At 49.5% G+C, this 16,719-nt stretch overlaps 1 protein-coding gene across 6 annotated transcripts in view; it reads right to left on the reverse strand.

The window, feature by feature from the left end:
- ZNF710 (zinc finger protein 710) overlaps window positions 1–8,141 on the reverse strand; it is an 80,256-nt gene extending 72,115 nt beyond the window's left edge. Inside the window, exons 1-2 of one of the 6 annotated variants that reach the window (XM_033189027.1) lie at window positions 7,253–8,141; window positions 5,398–5,479 (exon numbers count right to left, since the gene is read on the reverse strand). The gene's annotated coding sequence lies outside the window, so the exon portion shown is untranslated. Of the gene's footprint in view, window positions 1–5,397; window positions 5,791–6,195; window positions 6,883–7,252 lie in introns of those variants that run through there. The other 5 variants (XM_033189024.1, XM_033189022.1, XM_033189026.1 and 2 more) reach the window with 5 other exon arrangements.
- Window positions 8,142–16,719: the final 8,578 nt, after the last annotated feature.

The following is a 16,719-nucleotide window of genomic DNA, read 5'->3' on the forward strand; positions in this document are numbered from 1 at the left end:
GGGCAGGGAAAGAAGAAAGGGAAAATAGTTGGGTCGCAATGTGATACACTTATTCTCAGCTTCCCACTACACTAAAAATCCTCACATTTCCAACAGTTTTCTTGGTTCTCCCAGAAATAAACACACAATAGAGCAAATGTAGTTAATATCAGAAACTCCTTTACAATGGTGATTGCAAAAGAGACCAACTCACTGTTTTTTTTTTTTTTTTGAGACAGGGTTTTCAGGCTGGAGTACACTGACGCCATCACAGTCCACTGCAGCCTCAACCTCCTGGGCTCAAGCGATCCTCCCACCTTAGTCTCCCAAGTGGCTGGGACTACAGCTACGTGCCACTGGCTGATTTTTAAAATTTTTTTGTAGAGACAGGGTCTCACTATGTTGCCCAGGCTGTTCTCAAACTCCTGGGCTCAAGCAATCCTCCAGCCTGGGCCTCCCAAAGTCCTGTGATTATAAGCATGAGCCACTGTGTCTGGCCTCCAACCCACTTCTAATAGTTCTTTTACTTCACTTACATATATATATACACACACACATATATATTATATATAAAATAAAGATAACACATACTGGATAAAAATTCAAATAATACAAAATGAATGACAGAAAAGACAAAAGGCCTGTGTACTTGGGGTAGGCACTAGGGATGGGGGAAGGGTCAGGTCTGTGAACTATACACATTAATTAGCAGGTAATAAAAAACAGTTATTTTACCTTTTGAAGCTGCTGATTCGACATATATTTGGCTGTGCTTTGGCTGTAACATCCTTTAATCCCTCCCTTTCAGAATCAACCCCAATTTCCTGTTGCCACCTTACCTCCCTAATTTAAGGGTGCAATTCTTCAAGTGCCTTCTTTCCAATTCTAGAATTTTTAATTTAGCCTTTAGTGCAGCAGCAGTTTTATTTTCTAATTACTTTCTTTGCAAACAAGCATGAGTTGGGCTCAATAGTGATACAGGCTTTCACGGGCTAGCCTGGCAACCTGGAGCTATTCACAACGTGCTTCCTTGGGAAAATCCTTTCTATGTTTTACATGAACAACTGGGGAGACGCTTACTTGTAAAGTGGGGGTGGGGGTAAGCCTCTTCATCTGTGCTACCAAAAAGAGCTCACCCCTAGTCCTGCTTGCCCTGTTACCAGGGTAGGCTTTGCAACCAGCGACTCTGGGACCCCAGAGCCTGGGTTCTAACCCTAGCTCTGAGGCTTACTACATCTGTGACCTCCAGAAAGGTATTCAACCTAAATGAGCTAACAGTAAGTGTAGAGTGCTTACAATTATGCCTGGCATATAGTATGTGCTGTATAACAAAAGAGCTGGGTGAGGTTAGTCAAGTAAGACATTTGACTAATTCTTAGAGCTGGCCAGTGAAAGCTATGGGTCCTCTTCCCAGAAAAGCGCACACATGTAACCTTCTGCACAGTTTCAGGTATCCCTGACGCTCGAAGCCCACTCACACACTGCAAGAGTCCAGGACCCCCGATTTCAACCCTCTGGTCTTCTCTACAGTAATGTGACGGTCTCAGGGATAAAACTCTGAGGCAATTCTTAAAAGTATTATGTTCCCATGCATGGAACTATTGAGCAGGTGCCTCTCTCTCCCCGTTTTAGGTTCGCTTTTGGCAGAAACATTACACCTTTCTTCCCCAAAGCCCTTTTGACCCTTGCCAGTTTTTCTCTTGCTTCAGGCCAAATCCTCCCAGGGTCACCTTAAGACAATCCCTGTGTGCAGCTCCACACACTTTTAGGGAATTATTCTGATCCTTATCAAAAGCTCTGATGGTTCAGCCCATCTTCAGTGCTTACAGAAGTCAGACCAGAGCATGGACTAGTGTCTGCAGGGTCTCCGCCAACAGCAATACAGGGGTGGGTCACCCTCAACAAGCAGGGAGACAGCACAAACTGGAAAAAGCCAAAGATCAAAGAAGTCACCCCGGGTGACTTTCCCTGGGTCACCCAATGAGCTCCCAGCGAAGCTGAGAACATCTCATTTCAGTACTTTTGAGTCCATCAGTGCTTTACAGACATTACCATGCATATGAATTAAAAGGCAGATCCAGTAGGTTTGCTGAGAAGCCCGGGGCTCTGCATTTCTAACTCACTACCAGGTAATGCTGATGCTGGTCCATGGACCACATATGGAGTCGCAAGGTTCACATCAAGGTTAATGAACTGTACCACCCTGGTTAAAGCCTCTTCATCCACACTGCAGGTGGCTATTTAAATGCCCTTTCTTCAGGAAAGCTTCCCTTCCCCCTCTCCATGATTACTGGCTTCTATGCCTCCGTACTTTTTCCTGTGAAGCATTTATAACAACTGTAATTAAAGAGTATTTGTGTAATTATTAGTTTAATGCCTGCCTCCCAGGGAGACTGAAAGCTTCACAAGGACAGGACCTGCACAGTGTCTAGCACATCACAGACTGCCAATGAACGAGGAGCTGCTGTGGTCTGGAACAGGCTGGGCCAGCATCCTGGAGTACGCAGGTAACATTTATACATGTGGGAAACAGCCTCTGGTGGTATCAAGGCCAACAAGGACATTTCTTAGCTTTAAAATTCCCACTAGTTTCAAATATATGACAACTAAACTTTAAGCTGAAAAGCAATCTTTGCCCATAAAAAGATCTCCTACATCTTTATCAAGTGCAAAATAGCCCTGATCTCACAATAGCCACTCTGCTTGAGGAACAGTTAGGCCCCTAAAATAAGCATTCCCTTATAGGCCTCACTGGGTGAACCCTCTTCAGGCACACTCCCTGACCAGCCTCCCTCTGCTGCAGACCCACAATTTCTTTAGTTTTTCTGCTGCTGTCCTTTCAAGGAACCCCAAAGTGCTGAACGCCCAACTCTTTGGCATGGGCAGAGATATATGACCACATTGTTGTTCCTGGGAGGCAAAGTTTGAAGTTAGACAGCCTGGATTTAGATACCAGCTCTGTGCCCTTGGACAAGTTATTTAACTCCTCTGCCAAATGAGAATAAGAATGCAAGAGCCAGCACCTGCAAGGACTAACAGAGACAAATACACAAAGCACGTAGCATAATTCTGGCCTAAGACACATGATTATTATTATTCTCTCTATATCCTGAGTCCAATTCAAAACCTATTGTTTTAGGCTGGGCACAGTGGCTCACGCCTGTAATCCCAGCACTTTGGGAGGCCCAGGCGGGCGGATCACGAGGTCAAGAGATCGAGACCATCCCGGCCAACATGGTGAAATCCCATCTCTACTAAAAATACAAAAATTAGCTGGGTGTAGTGGTGCACGCCTGTAGTCCCAGCTACTCAGGAGGCTGAGGCAGGAGAATCACTTGAACCCAGGAGGTGAAGGTTGCAGTGAGCCGAGATTGCACCACTGCACTCCAGCCTGGTGAAAGAGCGAGACTCCGTTCCAAAAAAAAAAAAAAAGTCTAAAAAAACCTATTGTTTTGTACAAGTCTCCACCCAGGGGCTCCACCCCATTCAGGATCCTCTCTTCCCACCCCTCTCCTGCCTCACCTGTCTGGAGCTTGTTTGAAGCAATGACTCACAGCACAACTCTGCAGCTCCCATCAGCTCCCATCAATCACCTCCCTGTCCCTGCCTGTGTCATTCATGGGTTCCTTCTGGGAGGTAAATCCTTTCCTAATGTCCAGTACATTCATTCAGCAAGTATCTACTGAGGGCCCACTATGGATGAGACCCTATTCTAGGCACAGGGACTCAGCAATGAACAAAGCAAAGACGTCTACCCTCACGAACGTTGCAGTACATTTAACCCACAGACAGAGATCAGGTCTTGGGTCCTTACATTCCTTCTCTTCTCTCCTGACCAATCCTAAATAAATCACATACAAGTCAAAGTACGAAGAAAGCATTCCAGATCAAAAAATGGTGTGATGTGAGAAAATCCCAATGACTAAACTGCTTCTCTGATTGTTGGACTTTGAAGAAGTCAATGTTGAAACAGCCTGAATCACCCAGTTCCCCCTAGTTGTCTCACTGGCCAGTCACATCCTCCAGCATAGTTTGTGTAACACATCTGGAAAATGAGGCGCTCCGTTTGCGTCTCATGTGTGCAGCACGAGCCCACGGTTTCATGCTCTCATGGATACATTCTTTGAAGTGAGCGTGATTCGGGATCCCCAGCAGTAGCAGAGACAGTGGCCTTGTAGAAACAGCACTGGGAACAGGTTCTGAAAGCTCAGGTTTGAGTGCTGGCTCTGCCACTTACTGTGTAATCCTGGGTACAGAGCTTTCTTCCTGCCTCAGTTGCTTTCAGACAATCTCTAAGGCCTTCTTCCAGCTTTGAAGTCAAAGGGCTGGGATCAACCACCGTTAACACCAGACCCAGCACATTCACAGATCCCTTATTTCAACACAATGAGTCCTGCCCTGGGCTAGGCTCTGGCTAGGCCTGAGGAATGGGGGTATGGGACGGGTCAGCAAGCCAGATGATGAGCTTGTGCCAAGCATTAGCACTGGTGGGGCCAGGGAGCCTTCACCTGTCTCCTCCAAGATGCGCTGGACTCCTCCTTTTATTTATTTATTTACTCCCTTCTAGAAAGAAGTTGTGCCTCTTTCCAAACACAACTCTGCTAGAAATATCTCTGGGCCACAAGGCAAACCTAAAATAGAAGTGCAAAATCTCTGGTGGTCCCATTAGTCTCCCTTCCTCCAACTCAAAAACCATTCCAGACCTTGTCTGTCTCCTTGTCTCTAGACAGTGAGCCTAAAATAAGTCTCCCTGGTAGGAAATGCCTGGTTGGAATGGAAATGACCCAAGCCCTTAAAAAATGGCCCGCTGACCACACACCGTGGGCTGAAGACTCACCCAGGTATCAGCTCTGAGGAGAAGACAAGCAAGTGAGCCTGGGTCCCCAACTCCCTGCAGCCCCCTCCACCTAGACACAGGCAACCAGGCCAGGCTAGAGAAAGAAAATGTGACCCAAACATCCAATTCCCCCTACCCAAAAGAAAGCAGCTCTATCCCACGGCACTCATGCAGGAAAGCCAGCTCCAGAAGATCACTGGGGCACCAGATGGGCACCTCTCTGGAGCTACAGATGACCAATCAGAGGCTCTGCTCCGAGACTGGCCAGTATCCGGCATGGAGTTACCCAGTCCTGAGGGTCAGCTGATAAAACCACCGAGAAAGTATAGAAAATAACATTCTCTTTAAAACAAATGAGAAAGGAATGGCCACTCTAGGTTTCCGAAGTCAAAACCAGATAGCTCCATCGGCTTTGATCACATTAGGAATACATTCTCTCTTATCTAATGAGTTAAGAACAGTTTTCTTCTTCCCTTCTCCCATGTGGCCCCATTGGTTCTCTAGGCCCCCTGAAGAAGACGCAATAGGGACACAGACCCCCAGTACTCTACTTGGCAAAAATGAACTTTGGTTTTACTTACACGTGTACAAAAGCAGGACTGAGAGGGCAGCTTCAAAGCTGGCTGAGTGACCCCCAAGAGCACAAAGTCCTTCTCCGCACACCTGTGGGGAGTTTTGTGAATTTCCCAGGCACCCACAGGGACTAGTTATGTACCCTGCAGGTCGATACCGGCCGGGAGTTCCCATTTTGCACAGCAAGAAAGGTGCTCAGGGTGCCCTTTGCAGGTGGGCACTCGGTCTGCAGCTCAAGGGTGGGCCGTGACGTTGCTCCCTCACTGGATTGCCCAGTAGGCTCCCCTCAGACCCGGTAGGATGAGCACCTCGAGGTGTCCCTGTGATCCCAGCACTTTGGGAGGCCAGAGCGGGCGGATTACGAGGTCAGGAGTTTGAGACCAGCCTGGCCAATATGGTGAAACCCCATCTCTCCTAAAAATACAAAAATTAAACGGGCGTGGTGGCGTGCGCCTGTAGTCCCAGCTACTGGGGAGGTTGAGGCAGGAGAATCGCTCGAACCCGGGAAGCGGAGGTTGCAGTGCCACTGCACTCCAGCCTGGGCGACAGAGCAAGACTCTGTGTCAAAAAAAAAAAAAAGAAAGAAAAAAGAAAAGGCACCCAAGATACTACTGCTACGACTTGCCCTAACCGTCTCGCAAAGCCTAGAGATACATGAATGACCCTTTCGGGTTAGTTAAAATCCACACAAGCACCTCCCTGGCCTCTTAAATCTTTCCAAACTACAGCTCAGACTGGAAGGAAGCAGTTGCAGCGCCCATAAAAGTCATCTTAAAAGGCAAGTTGGAAAAAAACCCGATACGCACTAGTTAGCAAGTCCGCGGTGAAGGGGGCGGTGGCCCAAGGGCCGGATCTGCGGGATCTGCGCGCCTAGGGTGGGGAGACTGGGGCTGCCCCGTCGGTCCCCGAGCCCGCGCGCCCACCTGGTAGCCTGAGGGCCCCGATCTGACGCCGGTGATCACGCCCCACAGCTCCATCCAATTAGGAAAATGACCGCGAGAAGACGGAGAGAAGGCGACGAGGAGGAAGGGGGGGCTGAGCCGCGGGAGGCTCCAGACGGCGGTGGGGACCCCGCCCGCCACCCCCACCCCCACCCCCACGCCCCCAGCCAGCGAGCGCTGGTCCTGGGTCCCCGGCCCGCGGCGCCCCGACGCCATCCAGGCGGGGGTCCCGCGGCGCCCAGCTTGCGGCGGCCGGTGGCCCCTCGGGGACGCCCCCAGCCTCCCCAGCGGCGCGCTCAGCTTTCCCCCACCCCCGGCCGGCTGGGACGCGCAGCAACCCCACCCGCTCCGAGAATAAAGTTTGTGGGCAGCCGTAGGGGCGGGGCGGCGAGGGGGTGAAACTTTGAGTCCCGGGCCGGGTGTGGGGGGGAGCGCACCCAGCACCGGGACACCCACGTGCGGGCCCGAGAGCCGCCGCCACTGTCGCCTCCCGGGCCTCCCGCGCCGCCGCCGCCGCGACGCTCTCCTTTCATTTTTGCTTCTCTCTCTCTCTCTCCCTCTCTCTCTCTCTCTCTCATTCGCGCGCTCTCCTCCCTCTCGCCCTCTTTGCTCGCTCCCTCCCTCTCCCTTCCCCCTCCCCCTCCTCTCCCTCCCCCCCACCCCCAGACGCCATCTCTCCCTCTTTCCCCGGCTCTCCCTCTCTCCCTCCAGCTCTCCGGCATGAGGGAATGTGGAAGTGAAAGGAAAAGACGACATGTTTGCAGCGCGGCGCGGGCCTGCGCGCGGCCGTCCCCAGGGAGAGGCGGGGGGCGGGTCGGCCGCGGCCGCAGCGACCCACCCCCGCGCCCCCCGCGCCCCAGCCGGCCGGCCGCCCGGGGCTGCGGGGCTGGGGCTGGGGCCGGGGGCCGCGCGGGACACTCACCCTGGGTCCGGGCGCGGCTCCTGCGCTGGGGCCCTCGGCGGGCCGGGCCGGGCCGGGCCGGGGGCTCCTGACTGCCCACCGCCCGGGCTGCTGCTGTGCGCCCGCCGCCCGCCTCCACGCGCGCCCGCCGCCTGCTCCTGCCGCCCTCCCTCCGGCTCCTCTCTTTCTCTCTCTCCCCCCTCCTCTCGCTCGCTCTCTCCCTCGCGCTCTCTCCCTCCCTGGAAGAAGGGAATGAGGCAGGGCTGACGTGAAGGGATGCAAAACAGCTCCTCCTAAGCCAGCTCGCAGAGGAAGAGAGAAACAGAAAAGCAGCCCTTTTATCTCTCTTTTGTTTTCTCACTTCCTTCCACCCCCAACACCCCCCTCTTGTCAGCCCAAGTTTTCTTTTCTCTTTCTACCGCAGAGGATTTTTCTTCCTTTCTTTCTCTTTCTTTCGGTTCAACTCTCCCACTCGAATTGAAAGCCTGAAGGGTTTTCTTTCTCCTGTTTTTTTCTTCCCTCTTTTCTTCCTTCTTCCTCCTTTCTTATTTCTCTAAAAGGGTTTTGTTTGCTGTGGGAGTTTCGTTTGAAAATCAAGTCACGCCTTTTTTCCTTCTTTTCTTTCTTTCTCTTTTTTTTTTCTCCTCTCAGCAGAAAAGGGGAACAAAGATTAACTGAAGCAGGGAAGAGGGGAGAGGCAGAACCTCGCTTGGAAATGGGGGGCCCGGCCCTGTCCGGTACAAAGGGGGCCCGGGGGCCCTGCGCCCCGCCCCCCTCCCCAGGGAAGCCAGGGGCGTCCTCTGGAGAGGAGAGCCGGTGGGGGTGTGGGGCACGGGTGCGGCTCCTGGGCGCCGGTTCCTTACGAAGTGCGAGCGAGGGCCGCCGAGCCCGCCCCCTCCCCAGCCAGAGGTGGCAAGCTGGGTGTGTGTGCTTCACTTATGTATTTTTAAAGTAGGCAGATGGGCTTGGAACAAACATCCCCGCAGAGCACTGAACAGCAAAAGCCTTTAAACAGCTGTTAGCAGAGCCCTGGACGGCCTGACTCGAGGGAGCGGCGCGGGCTCCGAGCGCCAGGGCCTGGGTGGGGAAGGGGCTCAGGGAAGCTGCTGGGATCGGCGGGCTGGCGGGGTCCCCGAGCCCAGGGCCTGGGCCTAGGTCCCGGGGCGCAGTGTTGGGGGGCGCCGAGGCGTGGCCGCTGGCAGCGCGGCCGTCAGGTCCCTCTCTGCTCCCTGAGGGGCCGCGGGGTTTGGCACGGCCTCGCCTCCCTCCAGCTCCGGCGCAGGCCGGACACCAGGCCTCCAACCTTCAGAACACCCGCCACCCCTAGCCATTTCTCGACTCCGACGCAGGGCGGGTCCGGAGCCCTCGGACGGAGCCGGGCAGTGCCGCCAGGAAGGGTCAATTATTCATGGGGCGCCCGGGCGTGCTCCCAAGACCTGCTCTGTCCTCGGGTTCTCCGGAGGACTGGGGAGAAGACGGGGAAAGTTCCCAGAGCAAAGTTGGTCACATTTCTCATTTTCCCAAGTAAGTACTGAGCACCTGCTGGATGCCGGGCCCTCGGACTGGGGCTACAGTAGGGGAAGAAACGTGAAGTCTTGGTGGGCCCCGAGAGCAAACGCAGGGAACAATGCAGGGGAAGCTGCGGCTCAGGACCAGGTCACCCGGAGGAAGGAAAGCCTGGATCCTCTCCCCTCCCTCTTCCCTTCCTTCCCTTCCCTTCCCTTCCTTCCTCCCGGCTGCATCTCCTTGGCTCCACCCCTTCTCCTCATCAATTCCTCCCACACTTCCCTGCTCTCCCTGGCTTTTCACTGAAGGGTCCCTTCTCCCAGGGAGGAGCAGATGCTGAGCCCCATTGTCTCTCCCCCAGTGACTGCAGCCTCCCGGGGACAGGACCTGCCACTCCTCCCCCCTCCCCCCAACCCTGAGCCCTGGGCCTTCAGAAATGAGAGCCCCAAGGCCACGGCCCCTCACCCCACCCTAAACCAGCTCCTGGTGCTCTGAGCTATGACTCCAGTCACTCAGAACACATTTGTCTCTGACTAGGAGTGAGAAAACAGTAGCCTGAGAGTTTGGTTCAACAAGAAGGACACCATGGTTTTTTAACAGCAGCACCCTGAGCCCCCAATGACCCCAGAGCCTTTGCCCAGGTCCTGCAGGAAGCCACATTTCCGTCATCACCTGCATCCTCCCACTTGGTACACTCAAGCTGTATCCTCCAAAAAAGCAGAATGCAGCTCTTAGAGCCAAGCATTCATTTAACAAATGCTTACTGAGTAACTACCCTGTGCCAGCTAAGGTGCTGGCTGCTAACAGCAAGAGGCAGTCCTTGCTTTGGCCTTTGGCTTTGCAGGCGAAGGAGCAAGAAAAGAAGACAGGCGACCGCAATGCCATGCAATACAGGCAATAGTGAACCAAGGAAGCTCCTAAGAGGGTGCTTAGACTACGGTGGTCAGGTGTGGCTTCCTGGAGGAGGTTGTGTCTAGATTAGGCTGTGCTAGCCAAATGCATGGGAGAGAACAGTCTGTCCAAAGGCCCCAGGGCAAGACAGCACATTATTACAGGTTCTTAGAACTGTCAAGAGTTGAAGTGTTCACTGCAGCTTAGAATACGAGTGGGTGGGGGGAGAGTGAGGATAGAGCACAAGTGGGAAAAAGGGGAGGGTGTCAGGGAAATGTTCAGATTTTAGCCCCTCCCACTTGCTAACTTCATGAACGTAAATGAATAACGTAACTTCAGTGAATAACTTAGACTTAATTTCGGGACATAGAAAATGCAGGTAAGGGCCGGGCGCGGTGCCTCACGCCTGTAATCCCAGCACTTTAGGAGGCCGAGGTGGGTGGATTACAAGGTCAGGAGATCAAGACCATTCTGGCTAACACAGTGAAACCCTGTCTCTACTAAAGAATACAAAAAATTAGTCAGGCGTAGTGGCGAGCGCCTATAGTCCCAGCTACTTGGGAGGCCGAGGCAGGAGAATGGCGTGAACCCAGGAGGCGGAGGTTGCAGTGAGCCGAGATTTCGCCACTGCACTCCAGCCTGGGCGACAGAGCAAGACTCCGTCTCAAAAAAAAAAAAAGAAAAGAAAAGAAAATGCAAGTAAGAAGACCTGTGGATTGCAGAGACAGTGTCTTAGTTTAAGGGCCGAGGCTTATCTGCTCCATATTCCTGGGCAAGTCAACCTCTCTAACTTTTCTGTAAAACAGGGATAAAAATACCTGCTTCACAGTTTGTTGTGAGGCTTAAACCCCACACCTAGCATGGTGTTCAGTACATAAGCACCAATCCTTGGTAGCTTTTATTTACTATTACTACATATCAGGGAGTGACTGGGTAGTGCCCCGACGACCTGGAAATAAGATTATGTTCAGGGTTGAAACCAGAGTGACTCACCACACCAGAAACACAATGAGGCTGAGGGGGAAGCATTCCTTCAAAGATGACCAGTGTCCCAGTGGGTGGCTGGGACTGGTGACCACCCACATCTGATCAAGATGGACAGGTGGCTTCTCAGGAACATGACCAGAGCTTGATGACTGGTTACCAAGGCCCAGCCTCATCAGCAGAGTTGTAGCCTGCCTGAGGAACAAATAGGAATCAGGAGAGGATGGGCCTCATGAAATCCAGGAAGGCCCCTGGGAGCGGGCACCTGGCTATGTTTGCTCAGGAGAGAGAAGTAATCACAGAAGTTCGCACTGGAGGAGCAGGGGAGGGGTAGGGGGTGATTATTGACTTCTCCACAACCTTATTTAAAACTCCCAAAACCTCTTAGTCCTTTGGTTGGATTATTGGTTCTCCAAGTGACTTGCACATGAACTTGGAAGCAGTTAAATGCCCTCAAGGATCCAGGCAGATACCACAGCTCTAGTTCCTGCTTTGTAAACATTTTATCCTTCTATTATTTCTTTTGTGAGTGGGAGTCTTGCTCTGTCACCCATGCTGGAGTGCAGTGGCACGATCTTGGCTCATTGCAACCTCCGCCTCCTGGGTTCAAGCAATTCTCCTGCCTCAGCCTCTCAAGTAGCTGAGATTACAGGCATGTGCCACCACACTCAGCTCATTTTTTTTGTATTTTTAATAGAGACGGGGTTTCGCCCTGTTGACCAGGCTGGTTTCGAACTCCTGACCTCAGGAGATCTGCCTGCCTCGCCCTCCCAAAGTGCTAGGATTACAGGCGTGAGCCACCATGCCTGGCCCTCTGTTATTTCTTTACAACACAAGTTCATTGTGAAAGAATTTGAAAATCAACTAAGCGAAAGTGAGAATGAACCCTATCTAGAAACATATTTTGGTATATATCCTTGGACATTTTATATCCTAGTAGCTACATTTAAGTGCACATAATAATAAAACTGTACAAAGTCAATATCATTAAATGATTACTATATGTATAAGTATGTTACTTTTACAAAATTAACAAAAATGGCATAACACTACACCTACTGAATTGCAACTATTTTCACCCAGTATATGTCACAAATTATCTCATGGTCTGTAAACACCCACATTCTTCTTTGGATACAAGGTCTTGCTCTGTCACCCAGGTTGGATTACAGTGGCATGGTCATACCTCATTGCAGCCTTGAGCTTCTGGGCTCAAGCCATCCTCCCACCTCAGCCACCCGAGTAGCTAGGGTTACACTGTGTGCCACCATGCTCGGCTGTATTTTTTACTTTTATTTTTTGGTACAGACTGGGTCACACTATGTTGCCCAGGCTGGTCTTGAACTCCTAGGTTCAAGCAGTCCTCCTGCCTCAGCCTCCCAAAGTGTTGGGATTACCAGCGTGAACCACCTCACCCAGCCCATATTCTCATTCTTAGTGAATGATATTATTTCATGGTATATGTATCTTAATTTGTTTAAACAAATTATTAGACTCATGGGATATTTGCAGGTTTTTCGCTTTTATGAACCTGCTTTGATAAACATACCTGTACAGCCACCTTAGTGTTAGGCTGGGCTAAACATTTTATTTGAGGTAGGTGTCATTATCATTTTACAGATGAGGAGGCTGAGGTACAGAAAAGCTTAAAAACTTCCTAAGGTCACTACCTTGGAGAGTCTGAGCCAGAATGTGTAGCTAGGGTTTCCCTTTGGGAGTTCTCTTTCAGCATCTGTTTTCCCCTCTTTAGAGTCCCCTCCACTTTCCCCACCAATTTCCTCTCTTCCAGATTACCTCCCTGTGAGAACCTGTCTGGACAGGTGACCCACTTCCTTCTGTGACACCTTTTTAACTTAAATAGTGTTGGGAGGGGTGGAAGCTGATAATAAATGATGTGTAATATATGATACAGTATTTTGTAAATTTCAAAGCCCGTGTGAATGTTAGAAGGTCCAGTGAGGCCCTAAGCTTGCAGACATCACCATTTAGCCAAATCTCCTGACTTGCCCAAACCCAGCAAGGAATCCTCCAGATTCACACCAGCGAGAAAGAAATCAGCTTTTTGATACAGAAGTAGTAAATGGAGGCCTCCCCTGGGCATTTCAGAAGCCCCAAAGCTGCCTCCCTAGAGCTGAAATTCAAAGGTAGGTTTATAATTATAAGGTTTATTAATCCTGATTTCCCTGATGGAGGATACATTCCTGCTGCAGATCTTTCCAGGATGTTCTAGCCATCTCTGAAAATTCCAGGAATCTTGTAAGCTGAGAAAAGGGATGAAACACAGCTCTTCAATGTTTCAGTCAACGTGTTCACTAGAGTAACTCGCTGAGAGATTAGCAGGTGATTATTAATATCTGCTTCTTTCATGGCCAGAACCAACCAAACATTTTAAAAGATATTTTTGGCTTTGCAATAGCTAATATTCGACTTTTAATATCCAGACTCCCAACAGGAATCCAGCCAATGAAAGGCGAGGACTCCGGGATTCAACTAGACAGGCACTGCAGAAAGCAGAGGTGGACCTAGGGCTCCTAAAAGGCTGGTCTTAGCAGAAATGGCATGGGGGTTGGGAACTGGTAGAGAGTCACTGAGAGCTAAGCTCTAAGTGCCCACAGAAGATGCACTGGGCAGCAATTCAAAATCCTCAGAAGGACCAGGTGCAGTGGTTCACGCCTGTAATCCCAGCACTTGGGGAGGGCAAGGTGGGCGGATAACTTCAGGTCAAGAGTTCGAGACCAGCCTGGCCAACATGAAACCCTGTCTCTACTAAAGATACAAAAATTAGCCAGATATGGTGGCACGTGCCTGTAGTCCCAGCTACTCAGGAGGCTGAGGCAGGAGAATTGCTTGAACCTGGGAGGCAGAGGTTGAAGTGAGCCAAGATCACGCCACTGCACTCCAGCCTGGGTGACAAAGCAAGATCGTCTCAAAAAAGCAAAACAAAACAAAAAAATTAAATTTAAATTAAAATTTAAAAATAAATGATAAAAAACAAAATCCTCAGAAGTATAGTAACAATTTAGGAATACTCAGGGTTTTCAGGGAAAACCCAAGGAAAGCGTAAGTTTGTGTGGATAGATGGGATGAACATGTGACTTACAAATTGTTAGTCCAGGAGTAATGAAAGGGTACATGAAATAATCCAGCTCCTCTGACCTCCCCTTGTGATCGAGGGTGCACAATTGCATGGCTTTATTCCCATCATGGCTTGAACCAATTAGTTAATTCATCCTATACACATAAATTTAAGAATAAAAATATGCCAAAAGAAACATGGGTCATCACAACTGCCAGTTTCACCGAAGAGTTAAAAATAAATTAAATTTAAAAGCCACATTGATGATACTTATGGCTACAGGAGGGCAAATTGGTACAAAGCCTGGAAAATAATTGGATAGTAAGATCAGAGAAGCTTAAAAGTTTCTACCCTTTGATTCAGTAACTCGAATTCTAGAAATCTGTTTTTGAGAGAAATAATCAGCAGTGTGAACAAAGATGTGTTAAGCATGTTTATGAAAGTATTATTTATATTGGCAGAAGTTAAAAATAGGAAAAAAGAAGGAAAGAAAGAAGGAAATAATCTAAATATCCAAAAGTGATGGAAATGTTTAAAGAAGTTATGGCATGCACATTTGATGTAATACTATATTAGCTATTAAAAATCATGTTTTTGAAGAATAATGACTTTGGAAGTGTTTGTAATATGCTGAATGAAATATAAAATTGCATATGCATCAGAAGTACATGTTTTTAAAATTTGGTATATACACATATACTTATCCAGAAAAATACAAAATGCCTGGAAGAAAATATACAAGTTAAAAAGTTATTTCTGGCTGGGCATAGTGGCTTACATCCCAGCACTTCGGGATGCCAAGGTGGGCAAATCACTTCAGGTCAGGAGTTCGAAACCAGCCTGGCCGACATGGTGAAACCTCATCTCTACTAAAAATATAAAAAATTAGCCAGGTGTGGTGGTGCATGCTTGTAATCCCAGCTACTCAGGAGGCTGAGGCAGGAGAATCACTTGAACCTGGGAGGCAGAGGTTGCGGTGAGCCAAGATCGCGCCATTACACTCCAGCCTAGGTGAAAGAGTGAGACTCCATCTAAAAAAAAAGTTATTTCTGTTTGTTGAAATTATAGGTGATTTTAATTAATTTTCTTCTTTATCCCTTAGTGTACTTGCCCAACTTCTTTTTTGTTTCTTTTCCTTCCTTCCTTCCTTCTTTTTTCCTTCCTTCCTTCCTTCCTTCTTTTTTCCTTCCTTCCTTCCTTCCTTCCTTCCTTCCTTTCTTTTGTTTTTAAAGACAGGGTATTGCTCTGTCACCCAGGCTATAGTGCAGTGACACAATCCTGGCTCACTGCAGCCTTGAACTCCTGGGCTCCAGCAGTCCTCCTGCCTTGGCCTCCCAAAGTGCTGGGATTATAGGCATGAGCCATCACGCTGGCCCTATTTGCCAAATTTCTGTAATGATTATATATTTTTTCTCTTCCTTGAGCAAGCTGTATTTATTTTTCTTTTTCTCCTCTCCTGGATTATTAAGGTATAATTGGTATACAAAAAATACACATAATTAATATATACAATCTGTGAGTTTGAACGTATGTATATACTCCTGTGACAATAACTACAGTCAGTATATCCATCACCTCCAAAAGTTTCCTTGAACCCCTTTGTTGTTTGTTTTGTTTGTTTCTGTGGTAAGAATGATTATATTAATTTTGAACAACAAAATATATATTTAGAAAACAAGGTCTAGGCTTCTGGTTCACTTCATAGTCAATGATGAGAAGACCTAGGCCAGGCCTTCAAGGAGCTTCCAATCTTCAGGAGAAACAGCCATGGAAACAGAAGTGATGCACAGAATGCAATTATTTCTCCTCCCTTGGAAATGTTTGAAACCTAGGAGGAAAGAGGAACCAGCGTTTTGGTTGCTGATGATTTGGGCTCTGGGTTGAATAGACTATCTATTGTGAAAGTGTATTGTGCAAAAAGAGAATAGAGCTTTTTGTGAAGGGAGATAAAGAGGGTATAGGGTGGGAATGAGGAGGATGGGGAAGGAGGGGGCAGGGCCAGGCAGATCCCTGAGAGGCCTGGAAGCACTTACCCTGTGGGTGAACCTCAGGACTGCTGTAAGGTCCCTCCAAGTTGTCCTCCCCACACTGCACATGGGTCTTGGTGTCCAGGGCCAGCCTGGTAGCTGGCATTACGTTCATGACAGTTCAGTAAATGTTTATTACCCATAAGAATACATGAATGTGGCTCACACCTGTGATCCCAGCACTTTGGGAGGCCGAGGCGGGCAGATCACGAGGTCAGGAGATCAAGACTATCCTGGCTAACACGGTGGAATCCCATCTCTACTAAAAATACAATTAGCCGGGCGTAGTGGCGGGTGCCTGTAGTCCCGGTTACTTGGGAGGCTGAGGCAGGAGAATTGCTTGAACCTGGAAGGTGGAGGTTACAGTGAACTGAGATTGCGCCGCTGCACTCCAGCCTGTCACGGGCTGTGACAGAGTGAGACTCCATTACTCCATCTCAAAACAAAACAAAACAAAGAGGTGATGTTTAAACCAAGTCTTGAAAGAAAAGTGGGCGGCTGCTCAGCAAAGCAATAAGGACAAGATGTGGAGCAGGGGGAATGGATTTTGGAAACATGTAACCTCTCTGAGCCCCCATTTGCTGCTCTGAAGAATCCTACCTCACCACTGAATGAGATAATATATGCAAGGTACCTAGCACGGGGTCTGGCCGATAGTAGGTACTGAAGAAGTCAGTTCTTTGTTCCTTCAGTATCAAAATCAGTTCCTCGGCCGGGCACGGTGGCTCAAGCCTGTAATCCCAGCACTTTGGGAGGCCGAGACGGGCGGATCACGAGGTCAGGAGATCGAGACCATCCTGGCTAACACTGTGAAACCCGGTCTCTACTAAAAATACAAAAAACTAGCTGGGCGAGGTGGCGGGCGCCTGTAGTCCCAGCTACTCTGGAGGCTGAGGCAGGAGAATGGCGTGAACCCGGGAGGCGGAGCTTGCAGTGAGCTGAGATCCGGCCACTGCACTCCAGCCTGGGCGACAGAGCGAGACTCCGTCTCAAAAAAAAAAAAA

The sequence above is a fragment of the Trachypithecus francoisi genome, unplaced genomic scaffold, assembly GCF_009764315.1.
Source record: "Trachypithecus francoisi isolate TF-2019V2 unplaced genomic scaffold, Tfra_2.0 Lachesis_group3, whole genome shotgun sequence".
NCBI classification, from domain to species: domain Eukaryota; kingdom Metazoa; phylum Chordata; class Mammalia; order Primates; family Cercopithecidae; genus Trachypithecus; species Trachypithecus francoisi.